This window comes from Bradysia coprophila, unplaced genomic scaffold (genome assembly GCF_014529535.1).
Source record: "Bradysia coprophila strain Holo2 unplaced genomic scaffold, BU_Bcop_v1 contig_24, whole genome shotgun sequence".
In the NCBI taxonomy this organism is placed as follows: domain Eukaryota; kingdom Metazoa; phylum Arthropoda; class Insecta; order Diptera; family Sciaridae; genus Bradysia; species Bradysia coprophila.
Window position 1 is genome coordinate 7,686,847 of NW_023503501.1, and position 17,829 is coordinate 7,704,675.

Here is a 17,829-nt window from a genome sequence, read left to right on the forward strand (position 1 = left end):
GTACAAACAGAATACAATGTAAATCAATTCGCATGTAAAACTTTGAATATCAAATTGTATTTTTAGAAGCGAAAAAAAAAAATCTTTTTCCCAAACCATCTTTACATACCAGCAGACGAAGGTATAAAAAGTCGAAATTCTTCGGGTTTTTTTTTTAGCGTGAATCTTCCGCATTTATTTGTATTCAACCCGACATGAAGCTGCACCAAAAGGGATACAAACATTTTTCCTTATCAACGTTGAGTGTGCTCTGATTTTTATTCCGAATAAAAAAATGTAAGAACTGTTATACCGACAGGAAATGGTAATACCATTTTCAATGGAAAAACTAAAATGTTAACCATAAAGGACATATACACATAAAGTTGAACAATATAAAGTTTTAAAAGACCCGCCAAGTTATGATATTCAGAACTTCGAATGCTTTTGTATGTTTAGCTTCTTCTCCTTTTGGAATAACGTCGACACGTCGTCTATGAAGAAAATCCCTCGCTTCTTATATCACACAAGTACTGTTGGTATATCATGCCCGCATGTTAGTTAGCGAGAGTGACGCAAGTTTCTACAAAAATTTTGTAAATTTTTTTTTCACTATTAGGGAATCATGCCCGCTTCGCATGTTAGTAAGGTCAATACTACAAAAATTTAGAATAAAAAAAATAAAAACTGAGGAATTAAGGAACAGCAACTTTTTGACTTCCTCCTCCCGCCTTAAACCAAAAATAATGTTTTCGTAATGTCTTGACATAAAAATTTCTTTGTTAAAATTTTTGAGTTTAGACGCAGAATATGTTACAGCGATATCAGTTATTTTGCAAGGACTTGCGTCACATTCACCATTTAACGTTTTTTTTACTGGTATTGTGCTACACCATTATAATGTTAATGTGCAGAGTAAAGGGATATATTTTTAAAAATTGTGTACCACAAGTTCTAAGCATAAAATAACATTTACAAGCGCACCAATAGCAAACCGAAATCGAAGTAGAGCAGAACAATGTTTTACAAAATTTACAACAAAAATGCCGAACTTTATTTATCTCGTTTTAGCCGAAAACACAATCCATGCAACATTATTTTTGAGGTAATCGTTTGGATATACAATGGATATGTATTGCATGTAATGTGCATTGCATCAAATTGCATGTTGTATTCTAAATGTTTAAAAAACATTTTTTATCGACGCGCTGTTCGAATATGTACATTTTTGCAGTGTGAATCGATACGTTTTTACATTAAATATATTTTAAAGCGTTTTACATTACATTGAATTATCACTTCGGTATAAAATTCAGCAAAAAAAAAATAGAATGTAGGGCAGTCGGGGTGGCTGGCGATGCATGCATGCACAGCATTCCATGAATTAGATCATTCATTTAAAAAGCCCTATCTATATCCTTAAGCAGAAGCATCTTACAAAACATTCCGCAACACTTCTATTCCAATTCCAAGAACTTTTTTTTTAGAAAAATTCATTTTTCTCCCAACTTTGGTAGTGAGTATCCGATAGTGTATTGTGTAAATTGCAAACCATCAATTCCACCATTGAAAGTCACTATCATCAAATTTACGATCCAATTGATAGGTCCATCACGCCAGTAACTGCATATGCAAATGCTTTTTAGCCGTGCATAATTTGAAAATTTAACGTTCGCGAAAGGAATACCATATTTTAAAGTCGGAAAGCACTAGTGAGGTTCCGTGACGTGATTTATGAATACCGATAATCTCTCAAATAAGATCGTAGCTCTTCCATATTCCGAATCTACTTCTTTAACGTTGGCTGTTCGGTTGCAGGCCGCCAACGGTTTAAAAATCCACCTATTTTATTTATTTATTTATTTATTTATTTGTTGGTTTTGAGACCGTTCTAACAGCCTTTTACAGCCAATTACAAGTTCAGTCTGGACCACCGGCTTTACGTGACTTCCGAACCACGCCTCGAAGTATGTAATTACTCTCTGAGGAAAGTTAGGAAAGTTAGAAATTGATATCTCGCCTTAATGTAGGCTAGACATATGTACACAAATTCATCGTATTTGGGTTACGTCATACGATTCATTCAGTGTGTACATCGTTGCAGCCACCAAACACACCGCAACTACCCAAATTATGAAGCTTGAGTGAACTTAGGACGTTACCAATGCGATATAATCGCTAGAAAAATTCCATGCGGAATTTGTCTGTCACGGGAATCGAACCCGGATCATTTTGGTGGAAGGCTAGTACGTAACCACTGAGCCATCCCATCCCATCCCATCCCATCCCATCCCATTTTAAGAGCTTTAGGAGGTTTTTAGACTTAGGTTTTAGGAGATTTTTAGAAGCTTTCGTTCGCTGGAAAGAACATATTTTTTAAGAACGTTTTATGTTTGTTTTACAAATATCTCGATGAAGAAGACCACTTTTTTGTGATAAATTCATCGTTGGAGGAATTCTGATAAGCCCTATTTCTTATATAAAACTCATATTTTTCCCGTTACATTGGCTATTGCTAGAAAATCTATATTTCTTGTAACATACTTTGACTTCCATTGTGCAAAGTATTGCCTTGTTCGTTACAGTATGTAGCAAAATTAAACTCACGTTGTAGCATACTCTTAGACTAGGTATTTTGGACGATTTTACAGGATCGGAAATGGATCTATCCAGAAAAGTTTTAGTTACCTAAAGTTAGCAAAAAGCTCTAAGTTCAATTTTTGACATTTACCAAAGCCATTACGAACGAATATAGATCTAAGAAATGAAGAGCTCCGCATTCAATTGAGAAATTTTTCATGTTATTTTACTCATCCACTGATTGTATCGATCTTACTGATTTATAAGCGTTTAATGAGATGTCCGAAATCTCATTTTAGGAGATTTAATAGTATTTTACATGATTAGGGATAAAAAGATGAAAAGTAGAGTTTTGTTGATCCGAGGCGAAGCCGAGGTCAATAAACACACGAGGGCGTCAAAAGAAGTGCTTAAAACATGAAAAGTACGGTTTTCGACGCATGTAGCATGTAAAAAACATTTTTCAAATTTTAGGGGTTTTAGGAGGTGGGGGAGGCCTGCCGGTTGTTCGCCATAAATTCTTTTTTATGTACAGCTTGTGAGAACGCCAGTATTTTCACCATGACGAATTTTATTATCAAATTTAACTTGGCTCAATTCTGCGATTAGATTATATCGATTCCAGAACTCCCTTACAATCATTTTCATTTCATCGATTCTTATGTGTACATGGTGTGTTATGATATTTCACGTTTTATTGCTGGAAAATCTAAAGAAATACTCCGTGATCATAAAAATGGGTTACTGGAAATTATCCACTCTCGAGTATTGTTGAGCGGAACAGCAGAAGCGTAATACACATTTTTATATTTTATCTTTTCAATTGCAATGGAAGTAAAAAAAAAACTCCATAAAAAAGACATTTCGAATGCCAGCGAATACAACACAAATTTACGACTTCTTTATTTGAAAAAGGAAATAAGTATAAGTGCAGCCTGCAATATCCATTGAAAATATTTATTTTCCCTTAAACACTTGGCATTTCGCTGAACCAATTCTATTTTTAATGAAAAAATGCTTGTTTGTTTGTTCAACAGATTGAGTTAATAGGAAAACTTCGCTTTTTCAATTGCTTTATTTGGAGCACACCAGAAAGCCAACGAGAAAAAGCGGTGGCGACGAATCAAAAATTAAGCTGAAACACTTGCAGTTGAATTTTACACAGTTTCAGATCTCCGACTAATGAATGCGGTTTATTTACATGCGAACCGTATACTGGAGGATAAAAAAGAAAATCAATTGAAAATTTTCGACAGCAACACCTTTCACCAGAAAATCTCCAAAAGATTTTTTATTTTTGAATCCTATGTCAACGAAATTTACAAATGCTCGTCCATCAAGGTGAACGATGTAAACCAATTTCACTATATGTCATTTATTCCATAGTTACCCAAAGGAAGATAAACGAGGGAAATAATTTTCAACAAAAAAGAAATTGAAGAAAATCCTCAGAAAAGGAAATTTCCGAAAAGTAAAATGAAAATCCTTAAAACCAGTGAGAGTCTTAAAAATACAGCAAAAGCGGTTAAGAAAATCCTCTTATAAATCACAAGAAATGATCATCGAAAATCCTCAGAGGAGTTCTTTTAGAAAATCTTTTGCAAACGAAATTTACAAATAGCCGCCCCTCGATAGCTAGAATTGAAGCTTCTCACATTTGCAGAAAATAGCGTATCATGGAAAAAATGTGACGCCTCTACTGTCAACCCACTTGGCAAACGGAATAACAATAATCATTCCAATGGTAATGATTAATAAAGTGGCTGTAACTGTAAGTGTTTGAAGAATGAGAGTGGCAACGTATAACACCTAACACCTAAATCTTTATCGAAATATTATTCGTCTGACTTTTCGACGTAGCAGCTGGACTCGAACCAGCGTAAATCCAACTAAAACATATCGAGTTAATCATTTCGTGGTGTCAAGAACTTGAGCACACAACCAAAATCAGTTTCTAAATCTTTTTTGATTTTTGCTACATCGAATCATAGTGAAGTCGGCTATTTGTAACTTGTTGCCAACAGTTGAGCACCAAAAGAGTGAAATGTTTTCCCATACTTCACCTATTTCCACGTTAAGTGCATGATTTGGTGCATGATTATTTAGATTCACATTAATATTGTCGTTACACTCTAAAATTTGAGGTCGATACAATCACGAAAAATTGCGCTAAATTGCGATTTCTAACTGAATGTTAAATATTTGATTATCAGGCGATCTATGTGATTATTATATCAGCTACTCATTTCGTGGGTGTGTTTCATGGGGAATCATATTAGTAGATTATTCACCTCTGTCCACATGTTTATTTAGTCACTTGTGGAGTTATTGCATGAGCTGAAGGCGAATGTTATAACCCCACGTGTCTAAATAAACATTTGGACAGAGGTGAATACACTATTTTATCTACCGACGGCGAAATAATAGCACTTTTTCACTGCTTTTATTTCACCTAGGTAGATAAAAATAATTATACCACTGAACTAACCAGCTCTTTGTTGAGTCCCTGGTCAAAATAGATTAAGAATCTTATTCAAAAAACTGTTGAAAATTTTACCTGTTACAGGTAACTTTGTCTCCAGGTAATCTACAATAGCTGCCTCTGCTACCACAGCTGTAGCTCTGACAGATAGATTGCCTGGTGACGAAGTTACCTGCATCAGGTAAGATTTTCAACTCTCTGACAAAAGTTCTAGTGAGGAAATTTGGTGTGTACATGCAAAAATGACTGACAAGAGCTTTGAATTTCTATGAAAATAACCATTTGATTTCTGGATGTTTCTCTAGATTTCCCTGATTTATATTGCTTAGGACAGAAATGGATGAAATGACTGGCAAAAACTAGCACACGTTTGGAAGATTTGAATAAAACGGTTGACTGCTATCGTTTTACACGTGATTTCCCTCTGATTATGTTAAAAAGGAGGGATGCGATCATCACACGATAATAATAATCGTGCAAATAAAGCTATATTGTACTTATAGTTGTGGCGCCAATTCCATTCCATTCCATAAAGTACATATATTCAAATCCAATGTGAGAATTTATTTGACCCATTTTTCATTCGTTCAAGACAAATATTATTTTCGCCTTTAAGATATTTTTATCCCTTTTTTTTCGTACGATTTAATATTTTTTCTTGTCTGTGTCTGCTTCCATACACATTTAACGTTAGACATTTTTATTATTGTTACGTTGATATATACGATTTAAATGCATCAAATCGAGTGAATATTTTATTTATCTTATAATACATTTTGCAACCAAATTCATCCAATTACAAATAGCTCCACTTTTCCTTATTATCATTTTCTCTTAGGCTATTTTTGGTTGACTGTGAATACAATACATTGCGCGAAGCCTTGCGTTTGATAGATACAAAAGTAGGAAATTCGAAGCAACGAGACACCGTTCCAGATGCTGGGAAAATTTTTGTGAAAATTCCGAAAAATGTTCGGCAAAAATGGTACTGCTTGATGCACTTACTTCGCATGAGTGGGCTGTGGGAATACCACTTGTGCCCAAAGTTCAAAGTTTGTCCATTGCAAGAAAAAACCATCCAGTGCCCAAGAATAACCCACAAACATTGTTTACAAAAACCGTCGCATGTTTAAGTGGTAAACGTCAATTGTTAAAACTCCAATAAAAAGTCCACCAAATAGGCAGGTTTACACCCTCGCGCGTCTAAAATGTTCAGACAAAGATTAGGTGGTGGTAGTGCTTGAATATGATTCAGCTCAGATATAAAATTCTTGGTTCAACATTCACGCAAACCAAGCCATTTGTAGGTTACACAAAAAATTGTAGACAGAGAAATGATTACATATGTAGTTGCTGGGCCGGCGTCTGTTATCATTTCTCTAGTTGTAGGTTCATGGGAATAGTTACATATTTTTGGGCAAGACATTAGTTAAATCGATTTTTTACCATGGAGGCCATGATGGCTCATTTTTGTGCAAATGTACTCCACCTCTTTTGTATTGTTTGAACGAAGTGTCACGTAAACGAAGAGTTGTGATTATTTAACAGTCGCCCATTATTATTGTAAGTACCCATGTCATGGGCATTGGCCGCGACTGGACATTCGATATTTGTAACGTTGCCGTACGATTAAAAACAACGTTGCGAATCGGCGAAAACGAACCATTAGAATATCATATGATTGAGTGTTACATTGAAAACGAAAAGCCCATAATGTCCATACACACAGGCTTGTGACATATGGGCTGCAATCGGTTTTTTGTAGGCGGCAAACTAATCTCTAAAGTGCATCTATTCCGAATTGGTCGACTTTGCAACAAATTGAAATTACTGAATTGAGAAATTTGTACTTAGATCGTGAGTGATGTAAGAGCGACATCTAAAAGCGAATGACAAGTTAGTTTCGTTTGTTCGATTCAAACTTATTTACTAAATACGTAAATACGTTAAATAAACAGTTAACAATGAACAACTAAAATGAAACTTCCATATAAAATGAACTTTGAGCGGAAAATGTTGTATACAAATGAACGTTTATTAATATTTACAGAAAGTACCTCATTGCAGTGCAAGTTTGTATAATAATTAAATTTCATAAATGAAAGAATTTTCATTTTATTTGTATATATACGTTGTATAGAATATGTTTTGATCCTCTGATTGAAATGTTTTAGAGTAATGAACAATGTGAAGGAAATAGAACTTGTTAACAATGGGAAATGGAATGAGTATTTCCAACGAGAAAGCTCGAGTTAATATTTCTTGTAAACGCAACGAACCATTTCCAAATTATGCTTTAGGATGAATTAAAGATGTTGTCAGTATATGCTTCAAGTAACCTTAACATCATGGTCTTTTTTGAATGTTCCCAACATAAAGGAGAAAGCTAAGAAAGTCATATTGGTGTTTCATACTCCATCACAAGCACATTAGGGCGGTTCAAATTTCCCTGAAGGCTTAGAAATCAAAAATTGATATTGAAAATGGACAAAAATTACATTTTAATAATGTTTAAAGACGTAAATTTTGTGTTTATATGTATTTTCTAAAAAATAAAATCAAAGAAAAAAAAATTGAACAAAAAATCGGTCTTAAAATCCTATGCAAAACCATGGAATTTTTGCATGAAAAATTATTGTGGCACCTACACCTTATAAAATACAATTATACTTTCTTCGACAAAATTGTAGCAAATGACACATAGAACAATAATACCAACAAACATTTTTAATTCTGAACATATTTAAGAAATTATTTATCTTTAACCTTAAATTTAAAACATCAATTTGACGAAAAGTCGGAAAAATCTAAGCGATATGGAACATTCGGAAAATCTTACTGCGGTGGGAGAATTATAAGAAGTTGCATGTTCAACAATTATAATCCAATCGACCTTATTAATTCCACATGCGACTTACACTTTTTTTTTTCTGGGCATTCTATCGAATGCCAGGGCTAAAAATGTAGGCTGGCGACTAAACTATTGCTTAGTGTCCGAAAAACTGATGAGAAGCCAATACATATATATACATACGTAAATGTCGTAACGTTGTAATGAATGTGGGTGGAATGAATAGCGTGGTTTGTAATTGTTACTTCTTATAAGTCCGAGACTGTACGCTAAAAAAACGTTGAACCTTTACCTTTAAAATTAGCTATCACACGTATCTCTCCGTTTCACACAGCCCTGTCAATAATTCGACAAAGACACCTCTGCACTTAAACTTTGGAGGGGAAAAGTGTAAGGTGGAATTTTTTCTCTCTTCTTCAGAAAACTATTTCTTCGATGTCCCCAACAACCTACAATCAATCGTTTGCCGGAACTCGCTCGGTGAACGTTCATTGCGTTATCGACTACACTACAAATCAGTGACGAAATGCAAAGGGTAGCGACCCTTCTTTGAAGAAAAAGACCGTTGCATATTTACGATTATAAATGCTTTTTTTGGCATACGCTTTTAGGCCTACGGTCTCAAGAGACAATATAGATATCTAGCGTCTAAAAAGACATTTATCATTCGGTGAAATAATAGTTATTTACACAACTCAGCATCATAATGTTCGAAAATTGCGAACCTTAGGTGCCTCACGATGTGTAATTATGACATTAGGCCGAAGGAGCCAAATATAGCCTAATAACATACTTTGCACTCGATGTCATAAATAACTATTTCTTGCCATGCATTTTTTCATTTGATATGCAGCCCTTTATTTTTATAGAAAACGTTTTAGCGAAAATAAAATTTTCCTAAAAATCAATATCAATTTATTCGTTGAACATATTTTATTAACTTCAAATGCAGAAAACAAAATTCAAGGAAATGTAGGCCTCGAAAATTTTTGAATGCAAAATGTAGTCGAATGCTTTTCAGTTTCCATTCAATTTTGAATAAATAATAAAACAGAAATTTAATCAAAACGTGATTGTGTGGGTTTCTTTTATGTGAAATGAATTTCGTCAACCGTTAACAAATAGTTATATAAAATCAAAATGGTAATAAAGATCCGCCAATGCGTCCACATATTTCCTATACCTGCAACATGTCTTTCCTCATTTCTCTTTCAAATGTGCAACGGACCCCAAGGTAAATAATCATTTACAACTTACAAAGACAATTTCTTGTTACTTTTGAAAGCTGTGTGTGTCACCCGAACTGGAACTTTAAAGTTCCCATCAGAGTTCTTGAGGTGAGGTTTTTTGGGTCATTTAAGAGTCAATTTGCCAAAACTTCGAACAACTTAAAAACAAGCCATCGGCGATTTTTGGAGGGTATACAGTAATTGAATCAGGGGACCCTCCTGAGTCATTTGCAACAAAAAAAAATCCTCGAAGTAATTATGTTTTCACGCCAGAAATCATGAAAAATTGTGCTGAGTAAGGGTGACCAAAATAGTTTTTGTTGCATATCACCAACAATGTGTAACGCATTTATCTGAAATTATGGTGGTTGGCAGAGGTGTTGAGGACGCATATGTTGACCTTTAAAAAATTTCGCAATTTTTTCGTGTATGTGGTGCAGTAGCTATTTTAGGGGGAAAAAATTCCTACTTTTGGAGAGTGTTTAAAAGAAAAATTACAATGATAGACTTGGAAGATATGGGTATCGTTGCGTAGGTAGTGACGTCTACTATCCATGACACCATGAACCTACCGCGGCACGACTTTCGTTGAGCTTCAATTTTGAATGAAGTGTACTAACACAAAAATTCTCTAGAATTCCAATTTTTTTCGCGTCTATTTTAATTTTTCTGACGTATGAGACAATTTTAAGTCAGGGCTGGAGTTACTGTCACCTTACGCTTCGGGAAATTACGCTCAGGATCTATAAAATTGTAAAAAAAAATATCCAACTAATTCAATTGTGTCATACGTTCTTCGGGTATCTCCAGACTTTCCAGTATGGCCATTGCGGCACTGTATCAAGTGTTTACTAGCATATTATAATCATTTTTTGTAAGTTGGCCACTTACCGCAAGGATTTGTAAAATTTTCTCGAATACGAAAAATTTGACATATTTCCAAATCCTTGCGGTAAGTGGCCGACGTACGCGACGATGGCCATACTGGAAAGTCTGGAGATACCCGAAGAACGTATGACACAATTGAATTAGTTGGATATTTTTTTTACAATTTTATAGATCCTGAGCGTAATTTCCCGAAGCGTAAGGTGGCAGTAACTCCAGCCCTGACTTAAAATTGTCTCATACGTCAGAAAAATTAAAATGGACGCGAAAAAAATTGGAATTCTAGAGAATTTTTGTGTTAGTACACTTCATTCAAAATTGAAGCTCAACGAAAGTCGTGCCGCGGTAGGTTCATGGTGTCATGGATAGTAGACGTCACTACCTACGCAACGATACCCATATCTTCCAAGTCTATCATTGTAATTTTTTTTTTAAACACTCTCCAAAAGTAGGAATTTTTTCCCCCTAAAATAGCTACTGCACCACATACACGAAAAAATTGCGAAATTTTTTAAAGGTCAACATATGCGTCCTCAACACCTCTGCCAACCACCATAATTTCAGATAAATGCGTTACACATTGTTGGTGATATGCAACAAAAACTATTTTGGTCACCCCCACTCAGCACAATTTTTCATGATTTCTGGCGTGAAAACATAATTACTTCGAGGATTTTTTTTTGTTGCAAATGACTCAGGAGGGTCCCCTGATTCAATTACTGTATACCCTCCAAAAATCGCCGATGGCTTGTTTTCATGTTTCATACAACTTGGTCGAAGTTTTGACAAATTGACTCTTAAATAATGCGCACGCTGTTAAATATATATATATTTTTTGTTATGTTCTTCTCTATTGGCCTGAAACGCCTTTTAAAAAGTTTTAAGAATATGATTCAAACCTGTTGAAAAAATATTAGCGACATCACGTGAGTGATGTGCGAATAGCCTCTTCTTTACTATTCGCACACTGTAAGGTAAAAACATGAATCCAAATATTATTTTAAGGCCAGAACCGTACCTTCCGATTCCCCAGTCAGAGTGTAAAAGAGCACTGGAAGACTGGGTTAAGCGTAAACACGCAGAACGCTGGGAAGCGTATAATGGAGGCGTTCATACGAAATGCTTCTTCCCTAAGCCTAACAAAAAATGGGCACAAAATGGAACGAAATCGCATTAGAAGAGTACTAGGAGCTATTACGGGACATTGCGGGCTGAATCTACACATATGAATAAGTTGAGGCTTTCGGACACTACGAGATGTTCCTGCGATCTAGAAGAAGTAACGGGTGCCCCAAATTTCTTCAACTAAGACGCAGGATGCTCGGAGACTACGAGGTGCACCATGGTTCCTTCGGAAATTGCTGCAATAGGACCTGACATCTTAGACAGGTTCCTATCGTCAACAGGAAGGCTGTCATGATTAACATGATGACCGGGAATGGAAACAAAGGATCAACAGATCTGTGTTTCGAGATCTTAAATGATCGTCCCAAACTGATAAATCTAAAAGGACAGTAATCGTTCAGAAACTGAAAATAGATGGAGAGTTGTGTTGAAATCTCTGAAGCTCTGGGACATTATGTTCAGTGAAACTCCAAAATACAAAAGAATATAAATTTAATAAACCGCTTTATATCAAAGTACAATTTAGACTCACTCCTTCTATATCGAACTACTACGATTATTGAAATTGATTCGATTGCGATGACCTAGCAGCTCTAACAAGATGATGAAATTAATTTAACCTTCTGCAAACTATGTAAAGAAGGAATTTGGTATGATTCTACTGAATTCATGCTTTTACAAATTGTATGAAGAAGGTGTCTGTTCGATCAACTCAACTCTTCCTTCTACAAATTGAATGATGAAGGTGTTCGGTTTTTTTTTCGATCTTGACAAAAGGCTACTTCCTCAGAATGTGCGAATAGCGACACATATTTTGAGTTTTCTCGGACTTTTAGGCTACATCACCACAAACATTTACATTTTTTATACAAAGCTAATACATCTTAACACCAAACGATGGTCGTACATTTTCCAAAAAGGATGCAAGCCCCAAAATATCATCAAAATAACAGTAATTTTGCGCCAAAATGTAGGTAGTAATTCAGTCATGTATGATTACTCTTAAAACCACGTACAAACAAGTTGTCCTCCCTCGTAACGTGACCAAATTTTCCCGTCCAGTGAGGTCACAGGTCTCTCACGAATGAAAAAAATGATTTCATCAAGTTAAATTACGCTTATTTCTTATGTATATCGTTTCTGGGAAATAAACTCAGCGTAAACAAATATTTATACGAAGCAAATGAATTTCAAAATTTCGTTAAAAAAAAAACGTTTCCACGTGTATGAGCCGACATTATAAACCAATCTGCACATGATGCTTCAAAATGTTAAAATAATAATCACTGTTCGATTACATTTACTGTCTGGACGCTTGACCTAGCTCGTGATCGTTTCAGGCTTATTGAAATTCGACGATAAGAAACCAGTAAAAACCGGTAAATTATTAAAATTAAAATCTGAGGAGCTATAAAAGACTACAAAAAGATAGTTATGCTAATTCTGTTTATAGTTTCATATCACCTTTTTTGTTATGGTTTTAATCGTCATGGAATTTACGAAACATTTTGCTGGAAACCCCCAGTTTGAATAACATGCCCTTTGAGTGATAAAAATGTATAACCTATGATCAACTGTTTAAAGAAAACTATACGCCGGGTGATAATGTAAATTGCAGAGATTCAATTCATACGAGAAAAAAAATCAGTTTCATATTCAAACAACTTGCGTCATTTTTACGAAAGATTATTTTAAAGTGATAGTAAATAATCGAGTTAAATGGCTATAAAGATATTAGTTTACGTTTATGGTGTAGGTACTTATAAAGACGATGTAAAAAAAAATTTGTTCAAGAGAATTATAATACGAGAAAAACCCAACGAATGATAAAGAATAATTCTACATTTTTTTGTATTTTGTTTACTTGTTTATTCCGCTATATAAAGCAGAATCGTTTCCACTGGTCAGTTAGTAGTAAGACATCGGCTTAAAGTGAACATTGGATTCAAACTCTATCTAACTGAAATTATAAACGACTTTTTAATAAAGGTATGTAGTGTTCCTGCATTTCGTAGAATTAAAACAATTAGTGCATTGTGTCTGCAGATGTACAAAAGTAAACGTTTGCAGCATGTTACCATTTCAAAAAATAATAATTTTTCTTTACTTTGAGATACTTACCAATGCAGTCTGTAGAAGATTGCAAGAGACAACTGTCGTCTGCTCTGAATTCATAAATAATGTACAAATTTCTGGTTCAAGATCTTACGATTTCATGGTTTTTATACCACAACGAAAAGGTTAAGCGATGAATTCTGGCTATAATTCTCTTATACACAGCGGGATGTATTGTAAAATATATTGAAGTAGTAGATTTTGCATCGAATTCGGACACAGAACACTAAATGAGATACTTTGTAGAAACAGATTTAATTGCTTTTACATTCTTGCTAAGAGGGCCGAAACTAGAAGATGTCAATGTTGTCAATTCAAGTAAATTTGCCTTCCCTCCTATTATTGACATTTCTTCGGAAAAGTACTTCCGGCCTTTGTCCTTGTTATACAAGTAAATGAGCAATACTTCAATTTTTTCCACAAAGTACATAAAGAGCTCTACGTTATGTAGTACGTTGCTAATGAAGTCCTAGATTTGCTTCACTTTTTGTATTGTTTTGTGTGTGTTTCTCAGTTTCCCATTAAAAAATCGTCAAATTCTTGCAGATGTTCAAAATCAATGGATTCGTATTGGCTTTCCTAGTGGTGACTGTTCTGGCTACAGTTGTCATACCTCCTGCTAACGCAGAATATGGTTGCTACAAAGGCTATTGTTGGTCATGGTGTGCTGAGAAAGGGTCCGGACAATGGTGCTATACAACAAAAGGGCGAAGAGATGATCATAACTGGATAGGATGCACTTCGCCAGCAGATTGTAATGAAAATTGGGAATGCGCAAACGAATGTCACCCCAAGGATTATACAAAATGAAGAACAACAATGTGATTTGATCCCGAAAATGACACTGGTGGAAAAAATACTCAAGATAACAATAAAAGAAATAATAATGAAGAGAAAACTGTCATGACAAAACTTGCGTTTCCATTTTCAATATTGAATATTCAAAAGAGTTAGTTAGATAAGTAGCACAGCAAATAATTGTAGAACGTCTGATTTTTTTAACGCTAACGCTAACGCTAAATTCGTACGCTAATGGCAAATGCCGACGATAAAGGCAACATTAATGAGTTAGTCGACGCCATGTTGCTTTTAAATTTAACATCTGTGTGACCACCAATATCAGGCACTTTTTCATCTCTGAATATATCAGCAATCGCTGTTTGAAATTTAAAAATTAATTCATCGCCATAATTAGCGTGTGGCATTTAGCGTTAAAAAAATCAGACGTTCTCTATTATCTTAAACGAGTATGAACATAAGAAAACGGATATTCCCTTGTAATACAATGCATTGCAAATTATCGCAAACGAGCTTAAAAACGAGCCATCAGAACAGTCGGAGCGTTTGCTGTGACTGAGCCCCGTACGAACCCTACTTTGACCGTAAGCCTATTGTGCCCGTTAGTGTAGTTAAAGTAAAAATTTTATGAAATGTGTACATCTTAGAAATTGCGCATAGCGCAATCACGAAGCCCCGTACGACGTTCCTTTCAAATGAAACAAAAATTTCAAATAGCCCTAAAATTTTAATTTATTGAGCATAAATATACATAGGGCCTAGTATCGGCCTAAGTCCGAGGATCCAATTTTTTTTTCGACAATATTCTATTCGGCCTTTGATAACCTTCCAAATGAATCAAAAATTACGAAAAACGGATGAAATTTACTCGAGTTATATGTAAAATACACATAGGGCACTAGTGGCGGCCTAAGTCCAAAGACCCAAATTTAAATTTTTTTCAACAACATTCTATTCGATGTTCGATTACCTTTCAAATGAAACAAAAATTAGGGAAAAAAATCAAATTTATTCGAGTTATATGCTCACTTCTAAGGCCCTAATTCACGGTCCACTCACCCGATTTAAAATTCCTGGATTGGTATTGACAATACCTATCATTTCCATTTCCATCGTTTATTTTGCCATAGATATCACTAAAAGACCTTGAATCACTTAGGTGGCCCTAACTCACGAAGGGCCGACCCGAATATGCTCATAATCGAACTTCGAACTTAGCCTCACTATTTCAACTATCTTTCAGGATTTTGTTTTTTTTTTGAAATCGGATTTGATTATCTTGAGTAAATCCGATTTTCTACGTGACAGACAGACGCACAGACAAAAATTTTTATTGCGGATTCGTCATCTATGAACATAGGCAAACATTTTGCCCTTACCGTCTGCTTCGAATTCCATCAATTACACACGCCATCGCAATCCTATAAGCCCTTTGTACTTCGTACGGGGCTAAAAACGACAACTCTCAGGTACCACACCACACACTGCAATGTTGAACTGATTGATAACATGAAACGATTTAAAAATCATTTTTATTACGAGACATTGCACAAGAGTACAACAATACTAAGTAAACTAAAATGGAATCTGCAAGTTGAAATTTGATGCTAGCTGGCAGCTGGCAATATTTTATGCAGATCTCGTTATCGTTTACCGTACCAGCAGGGTTGGTTTAAGGCCAACACACACTAGCATCTAGTGTCAGTTGCGAATATGATATTTCTATTGTTAAAACCGGTTTTAACCGATTTTAGATGATTTAAACAATAGAAATATCGTATTCCCGATGACACTAGATGCTAATGTGTGTTGGTCGGAAAACTTTGTTCCGAAAAAAATTCTAAAAGATTTTTTTGGAGTTTTTCGGAATGTTATCAAAAATTTTCTGAATTGAAATTCCAAAAAATCAGCCCTGACTGTAAGCAAACAAAACGCCTTTTTCTTAGAGCAAAAGAAGAGATGAAACATTTCAATCGGAAAATCCACCGTAAAGTTGATTTCCATTTTCTTTAATAAGGTTTCGCCAACGTTATTTTGATTCACTAAAATAAAATTTACATTCCCACGGCTCTAAATGAAAAAATAACATTGCAAGTTGAAGGGAAGCATTCAATTGATGGTACTCGTCAAACTAAAAAAGGGACCGAATACAAGCTGACGAACGCAATGTAAAAATATATTCCCTCATCATCATCACAACATCATGCCGGAATACGGAATAAGTTTATAATTTTGTTCAAATGATTCTTCAACAAACGCGCGATATTTTAAGTCGAAAACTAATTACAAAACTTTGTGAAGTTTTATACGTAAAACGGTTTTTGGAACGGTATTACGGCAGTCATTTTTTATTCCCTTTTGTACCTTCGAAGTATGAGCTTCGCTATTTCGTGAAAGAGGTCGTTGTAAGCAGAATTTTTTTTGACGTATTTAGCCAAAATGCTAGCGCAATCGGCCCTATATATCTGCTACGCAATAAGACTTTAGAATAAGCATTACAATCGAGATCAGGGTAGATTAGGTGGGGAAGTAATGCCACTACCTTGAATGAGATCACACGGTTTTCCAAACTTCGGTTAATTTGCTTGTTTAGGGCGGTAGAGAAGAAAATGACTGCTGTAATACCACTCCAGTACACTATATGTTAAATGTGTAAACAGCAAGTAATTGAAGGTTTTAGTTTTCCATATTGCCGGGGCGCTCAATTTGCAAATTTTTATTATTCTCACAAGCGCTTGGTTCAGAACAGATTGTCTTAAGCGCTATGTATTCAGCAAAATTAATCCTTATTTCATTTTATTTTATTCATTTTTCTTCCCCATTCTATATCCTGTAAAGCTACAATTATATGTATAAAATGTGGAATAAGAATAATAGCCCTGAAGCGCATCAAAAGTTCATTTAAATTTAAACCCCAATTAAAAACATTTTCTCATGGCAATGATACAATATTTCTATGTACACATACACAGAACAGCACGCGATGCATGAAGATAATAAAATTTCTTTATTTTTTCTGGTTATTCTTCATATCCGAACAGAAGACTGATGAAACTACCTTCATATTTTTTTTACAGTGTTGCGAATATGGTTCGGTATAATGTAAACGAAACATACAAAAAAATAAGAAAAATTTTCATATCACTACAGGATTCATTGCATCATATTTCACTTTTTTCCATGCTACATTTTAGCTCCTCCAGCTATTATTCGTTTACTTTGAAGCATTTCGAGTATACTATAAAAACAACAGAGCACATATCCATCTCTCATAACACACAGACGAAATGTCTAATATCCATTCGGAGCTCATGATGGCAAAGTGATTCGAAATAGGCCATAAGTTGGAGAGGTAGATTATTCGGGTAAAGCTGTCTGTGTGCCGGTAAAATCCACAAGAACAACAACAGAGTTTGTTTTTTGAGTTCTTTGAATACATTTTTGATGCAAAAGTATACCACAAAGAATTTATTTTTCATACATGCCAACGAGAAAATGACGTTTTGTTGATCTTTCGTCTGATGACAGTTCAGAGGAGAAAATCGAAATTTTCTCCCCAATTGTTTTACCGACATGGGAAATATAATTTTTTTTTTTGGAGAGACTATTGGCAACAGAGAAGTTGTGAAACTCGTACCAAAATGAAAAAAAGAACACACTTAGAATAGATCTGTTAATAAATATCCGTGAAGAAACGCTGAGTAGTCGGATGCGAGTTGTCCTCTCGCTCCGCTCATATTGAATGTGAAAAGCGATTTTATGGTTGATTATCGTAGGTGGGTCGG

General features: G+C 34.9%; 1 long non-coding RNA gene across 1 annotated transcript; it reads left to right on the top strand.

The window, feature by feature from the left end:
• Nucleotides 1–13,012: 13,012 nt before the first annotated feature.
• On the top strand, nt 13,013–14,158 carry LOC119077734. Its single transcript, XR_005087859.1, has 2 exons — nt 13,013–13,120; nt 13,793–14,158. It is a non-coding gene; the product is annotated as an uncharacterized LOC119077734 (long non-coding RNA).
• The last annotated feature ends 3,671 nt before the right edge of the window (nt 14,159–17,829 follow it).